Consider the following 25,508-nt stretch of genomic DNA (forward strand, 5'->3'; position numbering starts at 1 on the left):
TCTATTGCATAAATTAACAAATCCCATCAATTTCTCAATTTTCTGCATGATTTTAACATTTTCCTTTATGTTCATATCCTTCTTGTGTTTAGTTCTCCCGATTTCAAAGACAAATTTAACCCCAGATTTATTAGCACGCCCCCTTCCTTCTATATTCCTAATGTGTAATGAATTTAGAATGAAATTTACATCCTGGTAGCTGTCCTTCCTGCAAACTCAGTCAAAGACGCAAAGGCTTTTCTATATGTGAATTTTTTTTATTATTATTTATTTATTTTTATTTATTTTTTTTAAATTTTTTTATTTTTTATAAACATATATTTTTATCCCCAGGGGTACAGGTCTGTGAAATTTTGACTTGCCTCTTACCTGGTGGAGTGTATCACTCCCTTCATTAAGTGGCTGGAAAATTAAAAATCCATTTGCCCTCCTTTCATTCTGCTTCCTCAGCAATTTTATTTCTATTTTCCTTCTCTTTTTTCCTGGTATAACCTTGCTCTTAAGACTTTTCTGGTGGTCTGTGATTTATCTCATTATTTTCTTTATCCTAGTTTTACTTTTCACAAAAAATACTTTCACAGAAAATAAATATTTCTCCAATGTTCTTCACCCTCTACTTTCAGAGCTAATACATTTCTTACCATGTTCTTTTCATTCTCTTTGGGCCACCAAAAAATATTTTTAATATATAATGTTAAGTAAGTGCTGTCAGCTTCTTGTGCTTCAAAAATGTTAGGTATTCTATATTTAATAAAAGTCTGTTTTACATTTCATCAAATCCATCTCTTTTTATTAATCAAGACACAAGTATATTTTTTAGAGGAGAAGTTATAGGGACAACCATCTTAAGTTTATAAATGCTTTGGTATTTTTTGTTTCACAAAAATATTCAAACACTCTAGTACTCAGATGATGTGTTAATTTGGGTATATATGGGCCATGGATCTCTCTCCTCTGTCTGAAAATCGCAAAAAAATTATATCTTTAACTACCATCATACAGAGAAGTCATTATTAATAAGGGACAAGAAAACCTTCTCCGCCTTTCCAACTTCAAATGGATATAAACTATTACTCTATATTTTCTGCCCAAATGAAAATCATGCCAAGAAGGTAAACCATAAATAACATTAGAAGTTGTTCTTCGATGTCTCTGTGTTTGACAATATTATTCCAGACATTTATAACCAATAAAAATTGAATGGATAATGTGATTAAATGTGTAATTCAGTTTCAAAGCTCTCCTTTGACCAACTGTCTTAGCTGCACAGCTTTTAGTTGTATATTAATAGATATTTGATTACAAAGGTAATGTTGAATACTGCGATTGTTCTTTCAAAAGGGTAGGAAAACATTTATTGTTTATATGAATAATAACGTGAAAAGTTACATTTTAAAAACCGTGGATTACAAGGTTTATATACATTCCCTGAAATCAGAGAGGACAGCATACATAGTAAATTTTAAATAAACTTAGTAAATGTACATAGGTAAAAACAAAATTTCTAAAAGATGGTTTTTAATTCAATATTGTATCCTTTATAGACATTTGTTTTATCTTTTGGGAGCACATTAAAATGATAGTGGTAGTTCACTCATTATTAAAAGATGCCAAGAATCAACAGAAGCATGAAAGCAAAGAGACTGAGTAAGTTGTTTAATTGTTTTTGTTTTTCTGTAACTGTTGAGGATAATTTTTCTGCCTTAACATATTAGCTTCACTATTAACCTATGTTTCAGAGGTAGAAAAAAATTTTTAAAAGTCTAAACCAAATTTTATTTGTTTTGATTTCTCCTCATGTGATTTCTTTCTTCCATAAGAATTTTGAACAATGAGTGGTGACTAAGAGATCTTTTACTAATCATACAAAGATTAAGCATATAAATATAGTATACTCAGAATTCTAAAATTTTAGAAAATTATATAATATTGATGTACTATACAGTGGCTAACTGAACATAATAATAAAATAAAATTACCTACACCTCGAAAGAAAGAAAGAAAGAAAGACAGAAAGAAAGAAAGAACGAAATAAAAAGAAATAAAGATGTTCTCTAACATCAAAAAAAAAAAGAAAAGAAAATTTAAAAAACTAAAAATTTTTAACACTGAAAGTAAGAGACTAAGGGGGCATTTTGTAACCGTGTATTAGGTGTAAAAATAGATATGCACATGAGAAATATAATTGTTCTATTTAATTAATTAACTAGAATTACTCATTAGGATAAGCAGCACATTTGAGTCAGCATAAAATAACAATCAACAATTAGAAACGTGTGATAATAAAAGAGACCACATAATTGAATAGAAGTATCCTGTTCAATATTGGATGTAAACCACTCATGATTAACTCATAATTTCTATTATAGAGGAAATTCATACATATTTGAAACATTTTTAATAGCATGGAACTATAATATATGGTTTATTATATTCAGGATGTTATTTATAAAACTATACTGAATGAAAACAGGAGATTACAAATTATAGATTTCTATGTAGATATATTTCCATTTACATAGACTGTATAGAGAACAGGATTCATAATTAACACAAAATATGAATAATACATTTAATGATCAGAAAATAAAAATAGTGATTTTTCATTTTATTGGTAATAAAATCACCAATTAAGAGAATACGATATTATGTATATCAGATGAGAAATTATACTCATCTAGTTAGCAAATTTATTTTAATTTTTGTAATGATATTATCCACTGCTGATGAAGATGGTGTATAATGATTTCTTTTATATATCAACAGAGTTATAAACTTGCTCACCAAGTCTTGAAGGAAATTTCTTAGTGTGCACATTTCAAGAATCTTCAAAATGTTTATACTTTTGATGCAATAATTTCATGTCTAAGAATATATCTAAATTTTACTTCAGAAAAAATCAGTGAGGGGCACCTGGATGGCTCAGTGGTTTAAAGCCTCTGCCTTCGGCTCAGGTCATGATCCCGGGGTCCTGGGATGGAGCCCCACATCTGGCTCTCTGCTCAGCCCTGATTCCCCCTCTCTCTCTTTGCCTGCCTCTCTGCGTACTTGTGATCTCTGAATGTCAAATAAATAAAGAAAATATTTAAAAAAATAATCAGTGATATACCTTAAGATGTATATTTATATTATATTGTCATGTAACAGCAAAATTTTAAAAGTAAACTTGCAAATAGTAGCATGGCTACATATATATGTTGACATGATAGAACACTAAGTAGCCATTAAATTTATTTATTTATGTGACAGAGATTACAAGTAGGCAGAGGTAGGCGGAGAGAGAGTGGGGAAGCAGGCTCCCCACTGAGCAGAGAGCCTGACGCGGGGCCCGATCCCAGGACCCTGGGATCATGACCTGAGCTGAAGACAGAGGCTTTAACGCACTGAGCCACCCAGGCGCCCCTTAGCTATTAAATTTAATAACTACATTAAACGTTTGCATAGTATAACAGCCATTGCCATGCATTTTTACATACATTAATTCATAAATCTCATATCTTTTCTATAAAATGGTCACTGTCATTAAACTCACCAAATCTTGCTACTCTCTCACTATCCTCCCTTTACAACTGTTAAGAGCTAAGATAGTGCAATGACTACCTCAGAGATCCACCTATGCTTCCAGGTCTGCAATAAAATGAAGAAAATTATATACAATGTAAAAAATCCTGCATTATTATTGAGAACCCAGAATCACTGAATAATATTTTTAAATATAATGCAAGTTGGATCAACTTGCTCTAAAGATATCAAAACCTATCAAATGGGTAAAAGGGACATCTTGCATCATTGCTAATAAATCCTCGTCCTGAGGCTGCAAGATGTAATTGTGGGCTATAAAAAAAAGTTCTGGCACAAGACTTCTGGCAACAACTAACTAAAAGAGAAATTACTTGGGGCAAGAACACAGTGTGCAACCAGAACATATTACTCGGAATCCCCTTTTTTAAAATTAATTGATTGATTGATTGATTAATGTATTTATTTTTAAGAATTTATTTTTTTATATGGCAGAGAGAGGAAATGGAAGCAGGGGCAGTGGGAGAGGGAGAAGCAGGCTTCCCGCCAAGTGCCAAGCGGTGAGTCTGACGCTGGGGCTCAATCCTAGACCCCATGGATCATGACCTGAGCTAAAGGCAGGTGCTTAAGGACTGAGCCACCTAGGAGCCCTTGGAATCCTCTTTTAAAAGCCACTGGAGTTCAACAGCATTGGAAAGTATCTTATACTACCAGCCTCCACTATTCTTCCACAAGATATACAAAGTTAAACAAACAAACAAAGAAACAAAAAAAACAAAGAAACCCAGTGAAGCAGGGTTACTCAATATGTTTTTCAGTGGTCACAGAAATGAAGTTGTGAATAGTCAAGAGAAAGCTAAATACTGAAACCTGACCCCTAACATGTGGCTCCACTATCCATGAAGAGAAAAAGCAAGTAACAAAATAGCCTTCTAGAATGCTTACTTCTCTGGTCCCAGACTCACTTCTCAATCTGCTAATTTACTTGGTATCAGGAATACTCCAATTTGCAACCTGAGAAGGTATCACAAGAACTGGAATACACAATAAGGTAAAGCAAAGAGAAAAATCTGCATTGCCTATGGATAAATTACCAGGGAAAAATTTTTCTTTCTTACTTAGAACGGATTCCCGGAAAATAAAAATCATTTGAAGCTAACAAAAATATCCTGGAAAATAAATGAAGAAAATAATATTTGACAGGTAGAAAAGGACATTTTTTAATGATTGTATTGACAACATTAGTTTGTAATTTATAGTAACACTTTGTGTTAGCTAGGCAAAGACCTGCTAGCTTTACATGAATAGCTGCCTTAAACTACCCCTCTGTTGGGTAGTATTATTATTCCCACTATAGATGAGGAAAAGGAAGCATAGGAATGTTGATTAATTTGTTTAAATTGACACATCTATAATGATTAAACCTTGTGTCAGAGCCAGGGGTCCATGTGTATCTCCTGAATTTAACCAGAGGTCATACTACCAATTTCTGGTACTTCCCTCAAATTACTGTTTTAACTTGTACTGTTAAAAGTTCTTGAAAGAATTTTCTACATCCACAGCCACAAATCTGGCTTCCCCCCACCCCAAACATTCCAAGTGGTGGACAAGATCACTAATAATCACCATACTGCAGAATTGAATGAACACTTTTCAGTGCTTTTGTTAGTTGATCTGCCAGTAGAGTACTGATTAAAGTATGGACTGTTCCCTACTTTAAAGGCAGAAGGCTCCACCGTCTTTTTTTTTTTTTTTTTTTTTCAAATTTATTTCACAGACAGAGATCACAAGTAGGTAGAGAGGCAGGCAGTGAGAGAGGGAGGAAAGCAGGCTCCCTGCTGAGCAGAGAGCCCCTTGCGGGGCTCGATCCCAGGACCCTGGGATCATGACCTGAGCCGAAAGCAGAGGCTTTAACCCACTGAGCCACCCAGGCACCCCTGTTCCCTACTTTAAAAAAAAAAAAAAATTGTGAACACTTAACATGAGATGTAATTTAAAACACTTAACTTTAAGTGTGCTATCTTAACACAATTTTAATTGTACAGTTCAGTGTTATTAACTATAGGCACTGTGATTTACAGTAGGTAAATAGGACTTATTCATCTTGCATAGCTGAAATTTTATAGCCTTTGGGGGGAAAAATAAACCTCTCCATTTCCCTCTCTCCCCCACATTTGAAAATCACCATTCTACACTCTGTTTGTAGGAGTTTGACTATTATAGATATATCATATAAGTGAATTCAATTCATGCAGCATTTGTCATTCTGTGACTGGGTTATTTTACTTAGTATAAAGGTTTATTCATATTGTTGTAAATGGCAGGATTTCCTTTTTTTTAAAGGCTGAGTAATATTCCATTAGATGTATTTATCATATTTTCCTTATCCATTTATTCCTCAATTCATGTATGTAGTTTCCATATCTTAGCTATTGTGAATAATAATACAATGAACAATGGAGAGGAAATATCCTCTTGGGATCTCAATTCTTTTGGATGTATATACTGAGAGGTGGGATTACTGAATCATATGATAGTTTTGGTTTTAATTTTTTGAGGACCCTCAATAGGCCCATAACAACTGCACCATTTTACATTTTCATCAACAATGTCCAAGTGTTCCAAAGTCTTCAAATCCTCTCCAATATTTATTTTCTGTTCTTTTGGTAAGAGCCATTCTAACAAGTATGACATGATATCTCATTTTTTTGATATGTGTTTCTCCGATGATTAGAGATGTCAAACACATTTTCATATACTTGGCCATATGTGGGTCTTCTTTGGAAAAATATCCATTCAAAACTTTTTAAAAAATTAATAAAAAAAAAAAAAAACTTTTGCTTACTTTTAAATAGGGTTTATTGTTATTATTTTATCAGTTTTTGAGTTATAAGAGTCGCTATATATATTTTTGGATATAAACACCTTATCATTATGGGGCTTGCAAACATATTCTCTCATTTTGTAGGTGGTCATCTTTTTATTTCTTTTTTTTTTTTTTTTTGTGAGAAATAGAGAGGGATAGATTGTGTGTGAGAGATGGGGAAGGCAGATGGAGAGAGAATCTTTAATAAGCTCTAGGCCCAGCAGAGAACCCAATGCACTGTTGGATCTCACAACCCTGAGATCATGAACTGAGTCGAAATCAAGAGTCAGATGCTGAACCCACTGAGCCACCCAGGTGCCCTTTCAAGGATATTTTTTGATGCAGAAGTTTTTAGTTTGATATATTTCTACTTGACTATTGTTGGTTTTGTTGCCTGTGTTTTTTGGTGTCGTATCCAGGGAATATTTCCCAAGACAAATCTCAAGAAGGTTTTCCATTTTATTTTTCCCTAGGAATTTATATTTTCCAGTTTATGTTTAAATATTTAATCCATTCTAAATTGATTTTTGTGTATGGCATAACATAAGGGTCCAATTTCATTGTTTTGAATGTGAAAACCCAGCTTTCTCACCATCCTTTGTTAAAGAAACTATGCTTTCTCCATTGCATATTCTTGATCTGTTGAAGATCAATTGACTATATATGGTGGGTTTATTTCTGGTTTCCCTATTCTTTTCCACACGTCTATTTGTCTGCCTTTAAACTAGTACTACAGTTCTGATTACTGGAGTTCTGTAATATATTATGAAATCAGGAAGGGTGATACCTCCAGCTTTGTTCCTTACTAAGATTTCTTTGGCTATTCATGATCTTTTGTGCAAATATGCATTTAGGCTGTTTTCTATAGCTCTAAAAACTATTGTGATTTTTATGGATATAACGTTGAATTTGTAAACCACTTTGGGTAATAGAGACATATTAACAATACCATATCTTCCAATACATGGCTTTGGAATGTTCTTTCATTTGTGTATGTCTTAATTTCTTTCATCGATGTGTTGTAGTTTTCAGGATACAAATCTTTCATCACCTTGGTTAAACTTGTTCCTAAGTATTTTATTCTTTCTGACATTATTGTGAACAGACTTGTTTCTCTAATTTCCTTTTCAGATAGTTCATTGTTAGTGTAGAGCAACTGATTATTGCATATTTATTTTGTATCTTGCAACTTTACTGAGTTTGTTTATTAGTTCTAACATATTTTTTTTTCAAATGGCGTCTTAGGGTTTTCTATTTTCTTTAATTTTTTTTTTTTAATTTATTTAAGTTGTCTCTATACACCATATGGGGCTTGAACTTACAATTCCGAGATAAAGAGTTGCATGCTTTTCCAACTGAGCCAGCCAGGAGCCTCTAAATGGGGCCTTAGGTTTTTTTTATATAAGATATTATGTTGTCTGTAAATAGGAACATATTTACTTCTTTTCCAATTTGGATGCCTATTTATTTTTCTTTCCTAATTGCTTTGACAAGTATTCCAGTGTTGTGTTGCATATAAATGGTGAGAAGAGGCATTTTTGTCTTGCTCTTGATCTTTGAAGAAAAGTTTTTGATTTTCTTCATTGAGTATGATGCTGATATTGGGCCTCTTACTTATGTCCTTTATTATATTAAGGTACATCATTCTTTCTGTATCTTATTTATTGAAAATTCTTATCATGAAAGAATTTGAATTTTGTCAAATGCTTTTTTTCTGCATCCAATAAGATAATCATGTGATTTGTATCCTTCATTCTACTTATGCAGTGTATCACATTAGTTGATTTGTGTTTGTTGAATCATGCTTACTCCCAAGGGATAAATCCCATTTGATAATGGTGTATGATCCTGTTGAATTTGGCTAGTATTTTGTTGAGAAGTTTTGCATCTATATTGATTGGGTATATTAAACTGTACTTTTCTTGTAGTGCCTTTACCTGGGCTTTGATATGTCGATAATTCTGGCATTATACAATGAGTTTGGAAATGTTCCTTCCTCTTCAATATTTTTGGGAGAGTTTAAGAAACATTATATTAATTTTTCCTTAAACGTTTGGTAGAATTCACCAGTAAAATCATGTGGCCCTAAGATTTTCTTTATTTGGAGGTTTTTAATTGCTGATTAAATCTACCCACTAGTAACTAGTCTGTGTAGATTTTCTGTTTTTTCATGGTTTTCACAGTTCACTACTTGTAGACTGTGTGTGTGTGTGTGAAATTTATTCATTCCTTCAAGGTTTTCCAATCTGTTGGCATATGATTGTTTATAGTAGTTTTCTAGATCCTTTTTATTTCTGTATTATCAGTGGTCATGCCACTTCTTTCATTTCTGATTTTATTTGACTCATGCTTTTTTTGTTATTGTTTTAGTTGAACTAAAAGCGTGTCAATTTTGTTATCTTTTAAAATAACCAACACTGAATTTAGAGTTTTTCGATTATTTTTCCACTCTATATTCTGCTTATTTATGCACTAATATTTGTTATGTCCATTTTTTTTCTTGCTAACTTTTGCCTTACTTAATTGGTTCTTTATCTAGGTCAATGAGGTTTAAAGTTAGGTAGTTTGAGATCTTTCTTCATTTTCTATAATGGTGTTTACCAATATAATCTTCTCCACTTAGTACTGTTTCTGATATATCCCATGCATTTTGATATATTGTGTTTTAATTTTAATTTATGTCAAGATATTTTCCTATTTCCCCTCTATTTTTTCTTTGGTCTATTCATTGATCAGGAGTATGCTGCTTAATTTCCACAAATCTGTGAATTTTCTAATTCCTTCTGCTAATGATTTCAAATTTCATTTCATGGTGGTCAGAAAACATATTTGGTACTATTTCAATCTTCTTAAATATTTGTTTATTAAATATGAGAGTAACATTAATTATGGAAATATTCTCATACTTTGAAACAAATTTTGTTTAGATTGTGTTCCTGATCACATGCATATTGAGAAATAAATTTTATTAGATAATATCTGGATCAAATTATCTCCAAATGTCCATTAATGTTATAATCAAAATGAAGTATAAAGTCGAAGTAAGCTTTCAAAAATTGATTTAGTTATTTCAGTAGTAATGCTTATTTTAAACTTAAATTCACAAGGAAGTGACTACAAAACTAAATGTATTTCATCATTTTATGAACTTGTCTATATTTTTGAAGTTCAAATATAAAGCTTTCACAAGGTTTACACTTGACAGTATTGACACAATATCTCTTAGTGAGTGTTTTTTTTTCCCCTTTTTTGTATTTTTTTAAAAAATTAGAATGCAAAGAATACAAATTCTTCACCAGATTCCAGGTGGAAAAAAAAAAATCCAATAATAATGGCACACTCCAGATCCGCAAAGGTTACATTAAAAATACTGCAATATTGTCTAATAAACTTATCTGATCTCAGAAGCTAAGCAGGGTCGGGCCTGGTTAGTACTTGGATGTGAGACCACCTGGGAATACCGGGTGCTGTAGGCTTAAAAAAAAAAAAAATACTGCAGTATTTTCAAAGTATTAAGTTTGTCATAAGATGGCATTGAACTAGTTATTTCATCAGTAAGTTGCTTTCCTACATTAATTATTGGTATGATAAAGACAAAGTTATTACACCTCATGTGCCTTTCTAAGTACTGGAGATAGAACAATAAATAAAGAGATAAAAATTTAACCCTTCCTTCAACTTTCGTTCTGGTGGAAATACACAGAAAACAAACAATAATAATAACATAATATAAATAATAACATAATAGTATTATGATCATGTTATTAATTATATTAATTATAATAACATAAGTAATACCAATACCTATTATTTCATTATTATTACAATATACCGTAAGTTAGACTTGTCAAGTGTTATGACAAAGACAAAGCAAACGGGAGAATGGAGAGTGCTTAGGTGTAGACATAAGGTTCATTTTTAATGTGGTCAGGAAATGCCTGAATGTACAGAACAATCTGTGACTGTAAAAGAATAAGAGAAGGAATAGATAGATAGGAGATGCGGTCAGAGATAGAATGAGTCAGACCTTGTAGGTCCTTGTCAGACATTTTTAGAGCTCCTGTTTTTAGTGATACAGACAGCTACTAAGGAGAATGGTTTGACAGAGTGGTATGATCCAATTCAAATTTATTTTTTTCCATTTTAAACATTTAAATTAAATTAATTAACATATAATGTATATGTATATGTATTATATAACATATAATGTATTATTGGTTACAGAAGTAGAGTTCAATGATTCTCAGTCTTCTATAACACCCAGTGCTGATGACATCACATGCCCTCCTTAATATTTATCACCCAGTGATAAACTCCCTTTATTATCCTCCCATCTCTCCAACAAACTTTAGTTTGTTTCCTATGATTACAAGTCTCTAATGTTTTGTCTCCCTCTCTGGTTTTGTCTTGCTTTATATTTGCCTCTCTTCCACTATGATCTTCTGTCACATTTTAACAGAATATTTCTTGTTGATGTTGGAGGCAGAAAGGTAGAACGATAATTAGAACAATATATTAGTAAACCAGGCTAAAGATGATGTACTAAGATGGTAACAACAGAAGTAATAAAAAGTGGTGAGACTTTAATTATATTTTGTAGGTAGGAGCAATAAGATTTTTGAGGGATTCAGTTTAGATATAAAAGAAAGGGAAGTCAAAGATAAATCCAAGGGTTTTTGTTTGTTTGTTTGTTTGTTTGCTTGCTTTCACCTTGACAAACTGGAACAATAGACTGATAATAATGAAGGTAGGGATGGGGGAAGAAATCAAGTATTTTGGGATAGGAACACCTGGGTGACTCAGTCAGTTAAGCATCTACCTTTGGCTCACATCATGATCCTAAAGTCTTGGGATCCAGCCCTGCATTGGGCTCCTAGCTCAGAAAGGAGCCTGCTTTTCCCTCTCCCTCTTCCTGTTACTCCCCTTACTTGGGCATGCTCTCTCTCTGTCAAATGAATAAATAAACTCTTTAAAGAAAAAGCATTTGGGGACATGTTGAATTTAACATGGTAACAGGCATTCAAGAAAACATACCAGGTAGGCAATTTAATATAAAATTTCAGAGTGTATGGGAAAAGCAGTCTGGAGGTTAATATTGGGGCCTTTTTAGGTTATGAATTTTTAAAAAGGGATTATCCTGGATAAGAAGATCAAGGGAATGAGAACAGAGAAGAGAAAAATTACAAAAGATGTGTTTTGCCACCTCCCTCCCCAGTGTCAAGAATTTAATGGGATAGAAAAAACTAACAAAGGACACAATATTGGAGGAGCCAGAGTGTAGTGCCCTGCAGTCCAAGTGAAGATGGTGCTTCAAAAAACAGAGAAGAATCAATGTTTTAACGGTAACCAGCCATTCTGGAGTGTGTTCTTTCATCTGTGACACCAGGGATTGGAACATGATTCCAATGGACTCTAAAGTAATTCCAAGCCCTAATATTTTATGGGAATCATAAAGATGTAAGATTCAAAAGAAATAGAATGATTTAATAAGATTACATTTTCACAGGAAATTCTTTTTAGTGCTATAAAATTGTGACTTAGAGAATGTTTGAGGTTGGAAAAATCCTGGAAATAATTAAATCTTTCCCAAACTCATCATGTTAGACATTAAAGTAATAACATCAGTCGGGTTCAGAGACTATGAAACATCTAAAAATTTGGGTCAGCCTACAGTCTCTGAGAGACAGTTTTATTACATTTTCTAAAGGCAAAAAGAAAAAAATATATTTCAGGGGTTGTTAATGAGATGATGAATTTATAAGGATATTTTCTAATGGAAACTAGTACCAGAGGGAACTTCATAATGACTTTTAACATTTTAATATATACTTACTCTCTACTTAAATAGATCTGGATTTGTCTCTTTAATTTATTTCATTTACTTTTAATCCTTGTTTTGACACATAGGAAAAAATAATGAGTTGAAATGCCATGTTTTGTTTTGACAATGAGACCTGTAATATGAATTACACTTCCTCTTCAAATCACTTCAGTACTTTAGACAATGATAACACAGACCTCTGTTCCCTATTGTCTTAGTCACATGTCCTCTTGAAAATTGGAATTTTAACATAAACGTAGTTGATCCCACCATCTTTCATTATAAACCTGGCCATTCTGCATGCATAGAACTTCAGTGAAAATAAAAAAGGACCAAGTGGCTAGGGGTCAATGTAAAATGTTAAGTGGTCAGAGCCCCTGGGATCCAAACTTTGTTAAACATTGTGGGCCTTTTTGAGGAGGTAAACTATTATCTAGAGATTGTGGGAAGCACCAAGACTGTCACATTATAATTTGAAGATGGAAAAAGCAGTATTAAAAAATAAACAAACAAAATATATACATGAAATTTTCCAAAATTTGCATAAAATTAAAGAAATACTCTTAAAAATATATCACTTTTGAGAGATTATGTAGAGCTATGAATCTCTCCCCATTCCCTTCCCTTTGCTGGACGATGCACATACTAGTAGAAACACTGACATATGCTACTCCTTACATCCCCTTAGTATGAAAACTAAACCAATATTTTAAGACTTTATTTATATCCTTACTTCCCTGTGAAAACCTACTTATCTTATTCCAATCAAAATCTTTCTCTTCTGTACTTCTTTAACTTAGTTATCTCTACCATTAGTGGCATACTTAACATTTATTATATGTCTGATCTTGGGGGGTGAAGGGCTAATGCTTCACAAGATTGGTATTTTACGTTGTTGCTGGATCAGTCCCTTGAATAATAAATGAAAGAATAAATTAACATCACATATGAACCTACAGTTACTAAATTTTATGTTTAACAGATTTTCTCAGCATTTTAAGGGAAACATTGAAAGACAAATTCTTATTTGAGTGTGCTTCATTAACTGGTTAGGTCATAGAGTTATAAAACAAAAAAATTATCAACTTTTAAAAAAGATTTTATTTATTTGTCAGGGCGGGGGTGGGCACAAGCGGGAGGAGCAGCAAGTAGAGAGAGAGGCAGGCTCCTTGCCGAGCAGGGAGCATGATGTAAGACTCGATCCCAGGACCTACAGATTATGACCTGAACCCAAGGCACACACTTAACTGACTGAGGCTTCCAGGCTCCCAATCAACATTTTTGAAATGATACCTCTGTCATAAAATGTTGTCCTTGTGCTATAGTAGGTGAAATGCAGTATAATTTTAATTATTTTGGAATTTTAATTATTTAGACTTAACTATATCTAAGTTAAAGATTGAAATGCTTCACAGTCTACTGTTCATTTATTCTGAGTTCTATTTTTGCTGCTTTCTTACTTGAGTTTTGCTTTACATATCTGAACACAAAATATAGAACATTTAACAGGAGACATCCCTCTTTATAAATTATAAAAATTTTCAGTAAAAATTCAAAGTAAATAATTACATAATTATAGTCACTGATAGAATGGCTAAGAAATAGGAAGGGACAGATTGAATATTGACTCAAATGGAAAACTGTATAAAGGGTGCATGGAATATGTATATGGTATTTCTTACAACTACATGCAAATCTATAATTATTTCTAAATAAAAAATATTATTAAATATTTTCACACTGACATAAAATTTTATTTAAAAATTGATTGTGGTTGTGCCTGGGTGGCTCAGTGGTTTAAGCCGCAGCCTTTGGTTCAGGTCATGATCCCAGGGTCCTGGGATCGAGCCCCACATTGGGGTCTCTGCTCAGCGGGGAGCCTGCTTCCCCCTCTCTCTGCCTGCCTCTCTGCCTACTTGTGATCTCTGTCAAATAAATAAATAAAATCTTAAAAAAAATTGATTGTGAATAAGAATACAAGAGTCCAGCAGCAATGAAAGCTATTACTGTAATTGGCTATATTAGAAGATAAATGAAACAAAATCATAAGATCATCCCATTCAAAGTAAGAAAAAATGTTAAATAAACTTCCACATACTCTGAATAAAAAAATGCCAGAACATTAAGAACGAAAGGGAAAGCTTTACTGCAAAGCTGAGATCACCAAGACAGCATAGTACTGGCACAAAAACAGACACATAGACCAATGGAACAGATTAGAGAGTTCAGATATAGACCTTCAACTCTATGGTCAAATAATCTTTGACAAAACAGGAAAAAATATCCAGTGGAAAAAAGAGTCTCTTTAATAAACGGTGCTGGGAAAACTGGACAGCTATGTGTAGAAGAATGAAACTTGACCATTCTCTCACACCATACACAAAAATAAACTCAAAATGGATCAAAGACCTCAACGTGAGGCAGGAATCTATCAAAATCCTAGAGGAGAACATAAGCAGTAACCTCTTCGACAACGGCCACAGCATCTTCTTTCAAGACGTGTCTCCAAAGGCAAAGGAAACAAAAGCGAAAATGACCTTTTGGAACTTCATCAAGATCAAAAGCTTCTGCACAGCAAAGGAAACAATCAACAAAACAAAGAGGCAACCCACGGAATGGGAGAAGATATTTGCAAATGACACTACAGACAAAGGGCTGATATCCAAGATCTATAAAGAACCCCTCAAACTCAACACACACAAAACAGATAATCATGTCAAGAAAATGGACAGAAGACATGAACAGACACTTTTTCAAATACGACATAGAAATAACAGACCCATGAAAAAATGTTCATCATCTCTAGCCATCAGGGAGACTCAAATCAAAACCACATTGAGATACCACCTTACACCAGCTAGAATGGCCAAAGTCAAAGGACAGTAAACAACAAGTGTTGGAGAGGATGTGGAAAAAGGGGAACCCCACACTGTTGGTGGGAATGCAAGTTGGTGCAGCCACTTTGGAAAATAGTGTGGAGGTTCCTTAAAAAGTTAAAAATAGAGCTACCCTATAACCCTGCATTACACCACTGGGTATTTACCCCAAAGATACAGATGTAGTGAAAAGAAGGGTCATCTGTACCCCAATGTTCATAGCAGCAATGGCCACAATCACCAAACTGTGGAAAGAGCCAAGATGCCATTCAACAGATGAATAGATAAAGAAAATATGGTCCACACATACAATGGAATATTACGCAGCCACCAGAAAGGATGAATACCCAACATTTGTATCAACATGGTTGAGACTGGAGAAAATTATGCTGAGTGAAATAAGTCAAGTATGGAAAGTCAATTATCATATGGTTTCATTTACTTGTAAAGCATAAGGAATAAGATGGAGGACATTAGCAGAAGGAAAGGAAAAGTGAATTGGGGTAAATTGGGGGGGAGACGAAGCATGAAATACTGGACTCTGAGAAACAAACTGAGGGTTTTGGAGGGGAGGTTGGTGGGGGGATGGGTGAACCTGTTGGTGGGTATTAAGGAGGGCACGTATTGCATGGAGCACTCACTGGGTGTGGCACATAAATAATGAATCTTGGAATACTGAATAAAATAAAATACAATTAAGATGTTAAAAGAGTGTCATATGAATGGAATTAAACAGTATGTAACCTTAAAAAAATAAAAAGAATGAAAGGGAAATTCCTAAACCTGATAATGGTTATTTACTAACAATGAAAAACACACATCATTTTTAATGGTGAAACATTATAAATATTTTCTTTAAAAATCAGGAGCAGAGGGCAGGAAGACTGCAATCATTGCACCTATTCAGTGCTTTACTAAAGGACTCAGCTAGAAAAATGTGATGAGAATAAAAAAGAAAAGAACAAATGATGTTATGATTGTCTATTCAGTATTATCCAGCTTTTTTCGTCTCAGTGGATACACAGAAATTGCTAAAAGAGTCAGATCAATATCTTGCCACAATTGTAACCCATTGTGACACAGCAGTGTTTCACGGCAAATGGTTGGGAACCCTGTTCTATATAGTAAACCCATATAGTGAAAGAAAATCTTCTGGAAGAAAATGTTCATCAAGTTTGCTGCACAAAATACCAATATACAAAACAGATAAATTTCTCACATACTTTAAATAAACAAGAAAAAGATTGGTTCAAGACATATATAGAGACAATTACATATATTTTTTGCAAATAAAATTATTTAAATAATGTAATATTTTATAGAAACCATTCTCCCCAAATTAATCTACAAATTCAATGAGGTTCTAATCAAAAGCCTATCAATTAATACTCAAAGGTAGAGTAAAGAATAGCCAAGACAACGTTGTATTAAGAAAGAAGAAAGATAGATCTTATCATATTATTAAAGTTATAAACCTTATAAATCTACATTAAATAAGAAAGTCGGGGCACCTGGGCAGCTTGGTGGGTTAGGCTGCTGCCTTTGGTTCAAGTCATGATCTCAGGGTCCTGGGATCGAGCCCCCCATTGCACTCTCTGCTCAGCATGGAGGCTGCTTCCCCCTCTCTCTGTACCTGTCGTTCTGCTTACTTGTGATCTCTCTCTCTCAAATAAATAAATAAAATATATTTTTTTAAAAGTATGGTATTTTTGTATAAGGTTGTTTAAGAATCAGTGTTGGAATAGAAAGTTCATTTATAAAGTGAAAACAATTTAGTACTTTTTCTCCCTTCTTCACCTACATTGCATTAAAATTTTTGAGATGATTTTACTCATTTTTAACATCCTACTATTTTTTCAAAACTTTATTTATTTGAGAGAAACATAGAGTGTGCATGTGCACACCCATACAAGCAAGGCTGGTGGGGTGGAGAAGGGCAGAGGGAGAGGGATACCGACTCCACTCCAGTATTTGATCCCAGGACCCTGAGATAATGACCTGAACAGAAGGAAGGTGCTTAACCAACTGAGACTCCCAGGTGCCCCAATATAAAATCCTACTATTTTAATAAAATAATCTCTAACAGAAAATTTGTTTCAAAATAATTGATGGCCTGACAATTGCAGTTATGAATGTTTTGAGTGTCAAAAATTAATCAGAGGGTTAAAAAGCACACATTAGTGTACTACAGTGGTGATACGGACTTTGATATATTTTTGTGTTAGGACATTTCCAAATGCATGCATGAACATTAATGTTTAGATGATAGTTGAAGGATGTTAGAGGAATTATAATTTCTTCAGTATGTACTTTTTACATGGAAATCAATTTCTTTGATTTTCATCACCAAAAATATAATGCAAAATTGAGAATAAGAGAAACTAACTTAAATTGGTTATCATATATTTAGCTGTAAAATTTACCCACAGAATAGTGTATAACATTTACTGCAGTGAACATGAAGGTAAAAATATCCTTTTTATGATCTTGATCTCAAATCTTTTAGATATACACTGAGGAGTGAGATTGCTGAATCATATGGTAGTATTTTTAATTTTCTGAAGATTATCTATACTGTTTTCCATAGTGGCTATACAGTTTTATATTCCCATCAACAGTGTACAGGTGGGGAGGACTTCACCTTGTTCTTAATTTTATAGCTTAATTTCTTTAGTGTCTCTTTTATGTGAACATTTGATAAGACAGTCTCTGGCACTATGCTTCTGTCAATTTCAAGTTTGCTTTCTAATTTAAATATTGTACTTCAGGGTAGTTCTCACTTTTTCTGACTCCTGTATATATACTTATAACTTCAACCCCAATCTTGTCCAGGTGTCATCCCCACATTTCAATTAAGTTAAATTCAACAAACATTCGTAAACTTAGAACTATAATATGAGATTAGAAATCCTATGGTGGATCTCCCTTTAAAGTGCTAAGAAAACACAAGTAAGTGAACTGTTAGTTTATAGAGCAGCGAAATCCATGGAGAAAATTTAATATTGTACGTGAATAGAGCTCATCATGTGGACAGGAGGAGGGGGTGCTTCAGGCAGAAGGAACAGCATCATGAGGTTAAATAGCTATAGAACTTTTAGAGTAACAGTAAGTGGGTTAATGTGACTAAAGCACAGAACTGCCTGTAAATCAATGGAAAGAACGAATGATTATATGTAAGCTTAAGTAAGGCTGAGACTAAAGTTCCAGGGGTCTTTTAAGCAATGGTTCAAATCTGCATTTTAATCTGTACTGGTGGCTCCTAAAGAATCCTCAGTGAAACAAGTTATTTTCTCAATATAGGTTTCTAAGTTAAAATAGCACTGTGATATGTTTGCTAGAATCAACACATCCCTACTTTGATCCATCTTGGAGAGTTTTACTAGTATAGTATACTATACATGCTAGTATGTTAACAACCTAGAAGTCCTTCAGTAAAAGAAACCAGTCTTTTGTTTAACACAGTTTCTAAACTTTTTAGGGAAAAAAAAAATCCCCATCTAGAATATTATTATATCAAGAAAAATTTCCAGGGAATAGAGTTTGGGAAATACGATTTTTAGTATGTGCACTCTTACGATGTCTTTTACTTGATGGCTCACATGTACTTCCCTCTGATGAGCCCTTTCCACATTTCCAAAAACATCCTAGTCAGGCTTATACATAATACTAAAAACTGCTTGCACTCACATCAAAAATATTCATAAGATATCTTTGAAAATTTTTTTCTGTAGGACTAATGGCATCATTTTCTATTTCTTTGCATCACCAAGAAGACACACAATTGTCTAAGGAACATTTTGTGTTCATCTAAGTAGCCCCAATTATACAACAAAGTGTTTAGCATATCATAGGAACATAATACATGTTTTTGAAGGAATGATAATTAACTCACTCACAACTTAATTTCTTATGTTTTCTGAGCCAACGAGGAGAAATACATCCTTGGCTGATCATATTTTTTGGCATATACTATTATTATTTGTTTTTATTACTATTAATGTTTTATGTTCACTTAGCATAATACCTTTTTTAGATTTACTAATTGCCCATTATTTTTCTTTAGCATTTATATGTTCATATGGAAAATCACCTTAAACATTTATACTTTTGTAAGGAACTTTTTACATTTCCATACTATACCTTGATGTTAACTGTATTTGTTACAGATCTTTTCTATTTAAGAATCCATGAACAGATTTTTCCAAGTTTCTAAAATTCTTATTTGAAAATATACAATGAAAGAACCCTATTTTAGAAATCATGAATACCATGAGATGGAATTACAAAACCTTTCCAGGCTTTAGAAAAATGAACTAAAGTAATTTAGTCCTTCAACTGTTCTATGTACTGGCAGACAACTGCAGATTAAAACTATATAAATTCTGGTATGCTTTACATATTTTGGAAGATTTCACTGCTATAATTATAATGCATAATATCCTGAGGGACACCGTTTCCTTTCCTTAACTCCATTTACATGTGGTGTCTATGAAATAAGGTAAAGTAAGCAAAATCAACATAAAAAAATAGAACCATAAAACTGGAAGAAACTGAATACATGTCTAGCCCAAATTACCGTTTTTGTAGAAGGGCACTGAGACCCAGGGAAAGGAATTGACCTTTGCCAGAACGTTCAGAAATCCTTTTTCCTGAATCTTGCTGAGACACAGCCAGGAATGGCAGAGCCACGTCAAGACAAAAGTCACATATGAAGCTGTTAAATTGGCTTGCGTGGAGAACTAACTATAATTTCCTCAGAGAGGCCCTCACTGAGGCCATTTTCTATTATGTGACATGATTTACTCTCAAATGCTACTTATTCCTTTGTAACTGAATATCTGGTTTCTCTTCTTTATAAACTCAGTAAGACTTTCTAATTTATTTCACTTTTGCTTGCTTTCTGACAGGGAGACAGCCACCTTTCTTCTGAGACTCACAGCTCTATCAACCCAAATACCCTCTCCTTGTTCTCCAGTATACCACTGTTACACGTGTCTGGAACAAACATGATAGGGGCTCAATAAATATTAATTAAATGAATGAATGGATGGATGAGAATATCTATATACTCATGCTAATTTCATATTTATTAATGTTTATAATTAAAATATAATTAAAACAGGAAAAAGCTTTTTTATCTTAAAACCACTGATAGCATTATTTTTCCTTATTAATCATACCAGACTATAATTTTTATATAATTCTTTTTTTTAATAAACATATAATGTATTATTAGCCCCAGGGGATACAAGACTATAATTTGTTCAATTATTAGAATACCTTGTTTATAGAACCTCTTAGCTCAGGATTTCTCAGAGTGACTCATAAAATACCTGATGCTCTATCCTACATCTAACTATGTACATCTAACCAGGTCTTACTATAGATAGATCATTCAGTCCCACTTCAGATCTATTAATTTACATTAGCAGGTTTGAGTTATATGGACTAATTTCTACATTTGAAAAATAAACTCTTACGCAATTAAAAGTTTAAGAATCTGTTTTTTTTTAAAGATTTTATTTATTTATTTGACAGAGAGAAAGATCACAAGTAGGCAGAGAGGCAGACAGAGAGAGGGGGAAGCAGGCTTCCAGCTGAACAGAGAGCCCGATGCAGGGCTCGATCCCAGGATCCTGGGATCATGACCTGAGCCGAAGGCAGAGGCTTAACCCACTGAGCCACCCAGGCAAGAATCTGGGTTTTTAAATTCACCTATGGTAGAGCTATTTTTGACTCCATGCTGATATAAATTACTATTTTTCACTAATTCTGAAAATGAGTATAATAATACTTATGTTTCCTTACTATTAAGAATATTAATCAAATACAAGTCTATGTTTTAATGATGAAGTCTGACGTTAATCCTCAAATGACTTCCTTGAACTTTTTCCTTATATTCATGGGATCAGAAGACAATTTTAATGATCAATGTAAGCTATACAGAATAAATAAATAACAATAAAAACAGTAATAACAAAACAAAAAACAAAAAACAAAAAAAAACATAATAACAGATTTTAATGATATTCATCAGGATTGTTCCATAGTTAAAGTAAGGGTTCCTATGTCTGGGTCTGAAATTTAAGAATGTAGTAGCTTTATTAGAAAGCTCACTAATAGTATGCAATTACTAAAAAACTGCTGGCAAGCTCTGTTCTTTAGACATACATACTATTCTTTAATATGTTCTCTATATATCAGTTGTTATTAGTTTCAGATCTTGCTTTTAAAATTTATCTTGGATAAATATTTCTATAATAAAGTTTGGTTTTATAGATTTAAAATGTAGAACCCTATTTGATTTTAAGCATGTATGGAATAGATTTCAGAACCAAGTCATCTAGTTTAAAGATTTAATTGATTTATTCCATTCCTTCCCCTTCACAAGAAAGGATATAATAAAAAACAACAAACACAACTGATATTTATTTTGTCACAAGTCCTTCTCACATGAAGAGAACACAGTGCTGTCTGTTTAGTGGAAAGGTCAGTTTGGGGACCCTCTGTGGCACCCACAACCTACCTGACTTTGAACAAGTTACTAAGTATTTCTGACTCTTAAAAAATTGTCTATAAAAGAAGAGAAAAAAATCACTTAATAATATCATAGCAAGGGTTGGAGAAGGTAATGTAAATGCATAAAACATCTGATCTCTTCTGTTTTAACATCAACATTTTTAATGCTACAAAGAAAATCTCACAAATTAGCTTCTATGCTCCCCCTGCATATTTGGGAAATCATTCTTTTAGGCAGTCTACCTTAGGTTTTCTATGTTAGGAATATCTACCAGCCATGATTGATATTTTAGTATAATTACCATTGCACTTGTAAAATGTCCAGCTATTAAGCTATTAAACCATCTTTCCTAATCCCTTTATTTCAAAGCAAACTAACAATATATATAAAATATCAAAGAATATAAACTACTTGATTACATTCATACTGAGTTACCAGAGCCAGGACTCCTTCCTCCCCTCACCAGTCTTCTTTTTTTTTCAATGTTGTATTCAATTATCTCTCCATTTATCCATCTTTTCTGGCTCCTTGCTTGCCTACATCTAAGGCCTTACCTTGTTTTACTGTTAACATCAAAATATGTTGTGCATATCATTTATCTTTTCATTAATCTGACAAAGGACCTCAAGAATGAATTCTGTTTAACAACAGAAAATAAATTTAATTGTTGCCAAGTCAGTAACTGAAAAATGCTTTTCAAATTTGGGGGGCAGATTTCTTGTTAATATTTTGATAATCATTTGGACATAGGTTTATTTAGGTCTCCCTATTTTAAGAATTCAAGACTTTATTTTTAGTTATCCACTGTGCTTGAGTATTTCTCATAACCCTTTGGACTCAGTGGAAAATGATCACTTTTACTATTTCTATGTGTTAATCACATGAAAAAATATTTAAAGCTGGATTTCACTAACCCATACTTTACGTAAACATACTAAAGATGTACAGTAATATTCATTTATCACATTTAAACTCTAAAGTTCCTCATAATTATATAAAGAGAGAAAACATTTTAAATTTACTTGCCTACAACTCAATTTTTTATAGTAGCATAAAATTCAATGTGTCTGCTAATTTTATTTTTTAACTTGCTAAGACTTTGTTTTTTCATCTAATGGCTTCCTTGCTGATATGAGGTTAGATTTACTTAAATTTGTTTTTGATTAGGAAAAAATTTACTTCATAGCAAAGACATACATCAAACAGATTGCAAAACTGGGAAATTATGGGTTAATAATTTACAAGTTGTACTAATACAAGTTGTACTAATACTTAGTCTTAAGGATAGCAGTAAACTAAAAAGAGTATTCTTATATAATTTTTGCCTCCATATAGAAATGCCATGTCATTGTTTCATATTTCTTCATCTCTGGAATCCTTAAATTTAGCTGTATTCTATCCATATTCTGTGAAATTTATTATTTTTTAAAGACTTTATTTATTTACTTGACAGACAGAGATCACAAGTAGGCAGAGAGGCAGGCAGAGAGAGAGAGAGGGAGAAACAGGGTTCCTGCTGAGCAGAGAGGCCGATGTGGGGCTCGATCCCAGGACCTTGAGATCATGACCTGAGGCGAAGGCAGAAGCTTAACCCACTGAGCCACCAAGGCACCCCTGTGAAATTTATTTTTAAAAGATATTTTTTAGTAAGTTATCTATGATTGTTTAAAGACCTAAACTATTGATTAACATAATTTTTTGATATAATAGAACAAAATTTTCCACATAAAAAAATCTCCCAATTAGTTTTATATGATCAATAAGATGTATAATTCAGGGAAAATAAAAATGTGGGTCCAAAGCTGTAATGTTTGAAAATTTTTAAATACTGTAAAGAACATAGGTTTAGGGTGCCTGGGTGGCTTAGATGGTTAAGCATCTGCCTTCACCTCAGGTCACATTCCCAGGGTCCTGGGATCAAGATGCCACATAGGGCTCCCTGCTTAGTGGAGGAGCCTGCTTCTCCCTCTGCCTCTTCCCAGCACCCTGCTTGTGCTCTCTCTCTCTCTCTCTCTCCAACAAATAAATAAATACAATCTTAAAACAAAACAAAATATAGGTTTAATCTCCAAAGATTTTGAATCCATTATGACTCTGTTTCTTGTTGCTCCAAAGTCACTTTGCTTATGATTTCAGTTAACTGACCTGATTCTATACCTGATTTATGAAATTTATAGTTATTCTTTCATTAAAATTGTGTTAAGATATAAGAGATATGGTATCAATATTGACAGATAAACACAGCAACATTTTAGAGAAACAATAATCAAATAAACTTTTGGTCAAGAAATGAATTTTTCTTTAGCAAAATATTTTTCAAAAATTATGCTTAATTAATACTTTTTTATCAAGTAAAATTTCACCAGGTAGTATGTTTAAGGTATATAAACTTCGAAGAGAACATTTTCAGAAACAAAGGGATTTTCTAAATCTGAAAGTGTGAATGATGTAATATTCTTAAATGCTTTGATTCAAAAAGGTACAATCCTCTGTTTTCATGACTTTGATTCATTGTCGTGTAGACAGAGTTAAACTCAAGATAATACTGAGAGGTGTGCTAGCTGTTAACTTCACAGTGATTAATGGCAAGACAAGATATCAGGCATCTAAGAGTTGAGAAACTATTAACTTGGGAGAAAGCTAAAAAAGCCAGAGGGAAATAATAAGTCACACTAACAAAAGGCAATGAAAAAGCAAGACATTGTTCCTGATGGTATTTTGATATATTCCTGAGTACATGCTAAATAGTCAAAAGACATTTTAAAAGTAGTGTTTATGTAGTATAGATCCAAACTTGCCTATGAAATATAACAAGAAACTAATACATCAATATAGTAAAAATTAAGAAATAGATGAAACCATAGTAAACGAGTTTTCTGTTTTTGAGTACAGAAAATTATAAGAACTACTAATTCTTACAAAATTTAAAGGTTTTTAAAGTCAAAATTTTAGGAGAAAAGACCAAAGTAAAGACATGATAATAATGTACATAGATATCTCTCATATAACGTTAGTTACCAGTTATGAAGCACTGTCCATGTCCCTGAAATTGTCTAAGGACATTATACAAGCTATCTTTAGCCTCACAGCATACTCACTAGGTAAATGTTCGTTTTACTTCTGTGAACATTTTATAAATTTTATAAATTTTAAAACCTGGAATTCAGAAAATTATTTTTTAAGGTTGTACAAAAGAATTTCCTCACAGTTAGAAATCAGTAATTAAACTTTGTCTTATTCACTTGCTTAAATCATACATCCTCCCTTATAGGTTAATATTTGTGAAGTAGATACCATAACTATATTTTTTACTATTAAATATCCATAAAATGTGCAAAGAACCTAACTCATATAAAAATTAAATAGGCATTTAATAAACTTACTTGAAATCCATGTTTCGCTCATTTCTTTTTTCTCATTTCTTTTAAATAATGACAAGTTATTTTTATATTACTTTTCTAAAACTACAAAAAGCATTTCAGTCCAAATGACTCAATAACAACCTAAGTCAACCCAAATAACTTGGGGAAAATTAAAAATATTGTCACCTAACAATATTTGTAATCTACTTGGGTTCTATATTTTGTCAAGCAAAATGTATTTTATAACTCTACCCTTAAAATTTTCACACTTTCATTTGAAGGACAAAGAATTATCTACACATTTAAAAATAGGACATTCAGTATGCCATATTGTAAACATCTTACATTCTTCTGAATGGTTCTCAGGCACAGATGTGTTATTTCTTTTAAACAAGAGCACTTTCCCAAATAACATTGTAACATGTCTTTCAGAAAATTCCATGTGCTTATTTTTCACATGTATTTATTCACGCATTCATTTGCTCTTTTTATTTTCTATTGTTTTTCATTCAATATTCATTGAGCATGTAATGAATACATGCAT

At 32.7% G+C, this 25,508-nt stretch overlaps 1 protein-coding gene and 1 long non-coding RNA gene across 2 annotated transcripts in view; one reads left to right on the forward strand and one right to left on the reverse strand.

Annotated features, from left to right (window-relative positions):
* EYS (eyes shut homolog) overlaps window positions 1–25,508 on the reverse strand; it is a 1,637,266-nt gene that overhangs the window by 1,573,318 nt on the left and 38,440 nt on the right. The window lies entirely within an intron of this gene.
* LOC116588813 lies at window positions 10,734–19,300 on the forward strand. The gene is made up of 3 exons (XR_004285100.1): window positions 10,734–10,829; window positions 14,015–14,020; window positions 19,289–19,300. It is a non-coding gene; the product is annotated as an uncharacterized LOC116588813 (long non-coding RNA).

This window comes from Mustela erminea, chromosome 4 (genome assembly GCF_009829155.1).
Source record: "Mustela erminea isolate mMusErm1 chromosome 4, mMusErm1.Pri, whole genome shotgun sequence".
In the NCBI taxonomy this organism is placed as follows: Eukaryota; Metazoa; Chordata; class Mammalia; order Carnivora; family Mustelidae; genus Mustela; species Mustela erminea.